Source organism: Henckelia pumila, chromosome 3 (genome assembly GCF_033568475.1).
Source record: "Henckelia pumila isolate YLH828 chromosome 3, ASM3356847v2, whole genome shotgun sequence".
NCBI classification, from domain to species: domain Eukaryota; kingdom Viridiplantae; phylum Streptophyta; class Magnoliopsida; order Lamiales; family Gesneriaceae; genus Henckelia; species Henckelia pumila.
The window spans coordinates 86,468,244-86,473,639 of NC_133122.1; the positions used below are offsets into that span (position 1 = coordinate 86,468,244).

The following is a 5,396-nucleotide window of genomic DNA, read 5'->3' on the forward strand; positions in this document are numbered from 1 at the left end:
AACCGAAACGATACCGACTTTGAGCCAACAATCATACACCACATATATCAGCATATCAGAGGCTCTATAGGTCGACACACATTCTGGAAATCATAACAAATACAACCGATATCCGTTCTTTGATTCAACTTCTATACGGTGATATATACAAACTCAAGAACACAAATACAAGAGCATAATCTGATTTTGTCACATAAAAAATCTTGAAATATGTTAAATCATCAGAATACTTACACCAAATCAAAGCTCGTCTCAATAGGAACGCAACGCTATGTTCGGAATTGAAATCGGACAACCGGATCAAAAGATACGAGGATTTGAAAATCAGAAAATCAAAGAGAAGAAAGGTCTCGGCTTGGTGCTCTGAAGTTTTCTGAAGAAAGATACATATCACACGTATAAACTGATGAATAAGCAATAATAATCTGATAACTTCAAGCCAAATTGAATTTTAGCCCCTCAATTCTTCATTATTTACAATTCGGTCCTCGGCCCTTATTTTAATTCAATTTCAATCCTAAATAATTTAAGAATATTAGAATTTAAATCGAAACTCTAAATATTCCCAAATTAAATATACTCGGATCAAAATTAAATAATCTCGGATTAAATTAAAAAATCCCGGGCCTTACACATTTCAAACAAACCAAAGCCCAATCACCATCGACAGAGCAGGAGCATGCTTATATGAATAAGGTTCATTATGCCTCTGTTGTCAGAAGCCTCTTGTATGCAATGGTGTGCACAAGACCAGATTTAGCACATTCAGTGGGAGTTGTGAGCAGGTTCATGAGCAATCCTTGAAAAAAACACTAGGAAGCAGTGAAATGGATTCTCAGTTACTTGAAAGGTACTGCTGCTTTATCTCTATGCTTTAGGAGGACTAATCAAGACTTACAAGGATTCGTCGATGCCGACATGGGTGGTTACCTAGACGGTAGGAAGTGTGGTACTTGATATGTGTTCACATTGGGTAGTACGGCTGTAATCTGGGTGTCCAAGTTGCAAAAGATAGTCGCACTTTCGACTACTGAAGCTGAGTACGTTGCAGTGACAGAAGCTAGCAAGGAGATGATATGGTTGCGATCATTTCTTGAGGAATTAGGTCAGAAGTTTGAAGATAGCACATTATACTGTGACAATCAAAGTGCTATTCATTTGGCAAAGAATTCTGTTTATAATGCTAGGACAAAGAATATATAGGTTCGATACCATTTCATCAGATCGATTCTGTAATATGGAATCTTGATGCTTGAGAAGATTCCTGGAAGTAAAAATTCAGCTAACATGCTCAAAAAGATGGTAAGCTTTGAAAAACACATCGGATTGCAAATATAAGAGAAGAGGCATGAGTTGTTGCATTGACTGTGTGAAGCCATGATTAAAATCAAGTCTTAAATTGGGAGAAATGTTAGGTGGATAGAATTAAATTATTTTTGGTGGTGGCAGGATTTCTTGACAAATATGCTGCAAATTTTGACAAGGGAATTGATTGGTTGATTGAATTAAGAAAGCCGAAGGAAAAATTTCCATGTTCACACAAATAAGTTTGCCTATAAAAAGGAAGCTTAGCTCTTCATTCGAATTATCCCAAAACGAAGCAATATAGAGCTTCTTAAAATAGAGAGAGCATAAGAAAAATACTTAGAGTTTTCTTGAGTATTCTCTTGAGTGAGTTAGAGAAATTATTTTCTCGGTAATACTCGGTGTGTGGGTTGGTGAGAGAAAGTGTTTTGTATACAATTTTAATATGTCTCCGGTAATAAATATTTGCAGTAGCTCCGTTGACGTAGCCTATATTGGGTGAACTACACAAATCCTTGGTGTTCTTTTTTATTATTTTTGTAAGGTCCAAATCCACTAAACTCGCTCACAATAATTTTAAAATAATATTTAATGATTTTATATAATATATTGTTTAAGTTATGATTTAATGATTATGATTCCATGATTATGTTTATTTTACGTTTAACAATTTTGATTAAGTAAATGATTTCAGGTCGAGTTGATTCTGGACTCATAGGACGAGACTAACCTATGAACGAGGTGTTAGAACGTATTTTTACGAGTGTTTTGAGTATAATATTGAAATGTTTTTGATAAACGAGTTGAGAGGTAGTAATTCTATCAGTACAAGTTGGGATGTGTGCTCTGATCATGTTTTATGTAGTCAACACACAATTTATATTGTTATTCTATCTATCTACCCGGGTTCCCACCCCATTAATTCCATGCTCCCTTGTTCCCTTGACATTCATTGTTTTTCCCTTCATCTGCACGGTTCCTCCCCCTTCTCTCTATTATCTCATCTTCTTCTTCTTGTTTTTTTCTTGAATCTTCACGGTTCTTCAAGATTTTGGTAAGCCAAAGTTCAAGTCAAGGACTTTGAGAAGTTTTTAAGGCAAGTTTTTAAATAATTTTTAAACCACCATTCAAGATATATGTATTTTGATAAGGAATGATGTGTGTTGATGAGTTTTATGCATGATTTTTAAGGTTTGAGAAGCATAAAAGCATGATGTTTATGATATCGTGATATTTCACTCGTTCTTGAGAAATTCTTGATAAATTATGTGTGTTGATAGATTCTTCTGGTTTAGAGTTGGGAAAGTATTGGTTTTGAAGATGTGTGTTGAATTTTGAAGTGTTGAGTTAGTTTGAGTTAAATCTTTGAAATGTTGCATGTGATGGATGATGAAACTTAAAATTTGTAATTATTTATATGTTAAAAAGTGTGTTTTAAAATTTAAGTTTAATTAAAATTATGAAGTTGTATTATTTTAGTGTTATGTGTTTATATTTAAATGTTTTACTAAAATGTTGTATTTTACGGTTTGCGCAGGTTTGGTAAAAGTAAAATTACTCAAGCTACAGAGGTCATAATGGAGTAATCTTAAAACCTGTAGAATTACAAAAGAGGCATCTTCAACTTTGTAGAAGACAAGAAATTCCAAAAACTTCATTCAGATGATCAAAATAATCAAACATCAAAATGGAGACAGATTTACTTTTACTATGACCAGCTTGGAGTAAAAATATCATAAGTATTTCATATTTTATCCAAAAGGGGTGAATGAGTTGTCAAAACACATCGACAGACAAAGGGCTACGTGTTATATGTTTTGTACAGAAGCAAAATCAGAAGTCTTAGGCATCAAACATGCCAATTAAAGTTGGGTCAATGTATTGACATTCAAGGAGACAAGCACCCACCAACTTTACTATTCCATATTTAATGAGTCTTGGACCCTTGCTCTCATTTGGCCTATAAATAGATGTGTTGTATAAGCTTTGTAGTATGCAAGAGTGTAGAGAAGTCCTCATTTGTAAAATAAATATTGTGTGTGTGAGAATAAAAGTTTGAGTGTGCATATTTCTCAAGTTCAAGTATGAAATTTATTTTATCCTTACTCTTGAGTTTCATGTTCATGGCAAACTAAATATTTTTATGTCAAGGTGAAAAAGTTTCATTGTTGGTCAAGTAAGATTGTTTATATTTTGTATATTCTTCTCTTTTTCTATTTCTGTTTTGTTTTTCTAATTGATCCTTATTTGCAGGTATAATTTTGGAAGATTTGTTGTTAACTATTTACATCAAATGCTTGGTACCTTGAATGTGGTTACCTTGATTTGTTGTCAAATATGATACAATAAATACTACAATAATTATATACTATAAATATAAGTATCTATTTATAATAAAGTCATATATATTATTTAGATGATAGCGTGATACTGTCGGTTGTTCTAAATAATATATTGTGATTTGAACTAACATTTACTTTCTCGCATCTAACTTTTACTTTATCGCAACTAGCATTTACTTTTACGCAACTAACATTTACTTTCTCGCATATAACATTTATTTTTCCGCAACTAACATTTACTTTATCGCATCTAACATAAAGTCATATATTTTATTTAGACGATAGCGTGGCTCTGCCGCTTGTTCTAAATGAAATATTGTGATTTGATCTAACATTTACTTTTATGTCAATTTATATTTATGCATTTATATATATATTATGGGTACCATGTATTAAATATCGGCTGATATTAATATAGTGGGAACTATATTATATGATATACTTGCTTAAATATTTCATTGTTCTTTTATGTTTATTCTTATTTTAGTTTCTTTTATTTATTTTTATTAAGCAATCTTAAATAAACCAACAATGAACCTTTGAAGCCTTGACAATTTTATAATTTGTGTATTTGAAGTTTTATAATAATATTTTCATCTATAATATATCATTGCTAAAATTAAACTTACAACATCCTCTCCGTGGATCGATCTCGTACTCACGAGTATATTACTTGCAGACAACCTACACTTGGGTGAATTACAATTTAAGTTGTAGCATGTTTTTGGCGCCGTTGCCGGGGAGGTATAAATTAAGTTTAATTTTATGTTATTTATGTAAATAGTATGTTGTTTTTAATTGTATGATTGTTTGGAGTCGTAAACAAAGTGGTAGACTTGTTCGAGTAACTGAAAATATTTTAAACATGGACGATAATTCTAATAATCAAGATGATAATAATAATAATAATAATAATAATAATAATAATAATAATAATCATCATCATCATCAAGAACATGAACAACCAAGAACACTTAGGCACCATATGAATCCAATAAGAACTAGTACACCATCTTGTTTAGTTTTTCCTCCTGATGCATCTAATTTCAATTTTAAGCCACAAGTCATTCAACTTTTACCAAATTTTCATGGCTTAGATTCTGAAAATCCATATTTGCATTTAAGAGAATTTGAGGAGGTTTGCAACACTTATAATGATCAAAATTGTAGCATGGATACTGTTCGATTAAAGCTTTTCCCTTTTTCCTTAAAAGATAAAGTTAAAACATGGGTGCAAAATTTGAGATCAAGTTCAATAAGATCATGGGAAGAAATGCAACAACAATTTCTAAAAAAGTTTTTTCCTTCCCATAGAACAAACTCTTTTAAAAGACAAATTACAACTTTTTCTCAAAAACAAGGGGAAACATTTTATCAATGTTGGGATAGATATAAAGAGTTACTTAATACATGCCCACATCATGGTTTTGAAATATGGAGGATAGTTTCTCACTTTTATGAAGGTTTAATACCAAAAGATAGGCAAATGATAGAATTCATGTGTAATGGAACTTTTGAAGATAAAAACCCAAATGAAGCTATGGAATATTTGGAGTCATTAGCAGAAAATGCTCAAAATTGGGATAATATAGGCTCAATTGAACCACCAAGTAAAACCAATAATTCAACAAATGGAGGTGGTATTTATCATCTTAAAGATGATGTAGATGTTCAAGCTAAACTTGCATCTTTAGCAAGAAAAATCGAGTCCTTAGAAATGAAAAAGAGTGATCAATTAAAAAGTTTTCA

The 5,396-nt window shown here is 31.5% G+C and overlaps 1 non-coding gene across 1 annotated transcript; it reads right to left on the reverse strand.

The window, feature by feature from the left end:
- Window positions 1–4,964: 4,964 nt before the first annotated feature.
- On the reverse strand, window positions 4,965–5,075 carry LOC140894052 (small nucleolar RNA R71). Its single transcript, XR_012153605.1, has one exon. It is a non-coding gene; the product is annotated as a small nucleolar RNA R71 (small nucleolar RNA).
- Between the last annotated feature and the right edge of the window lie 321 nt (window positions 5,076–5,396).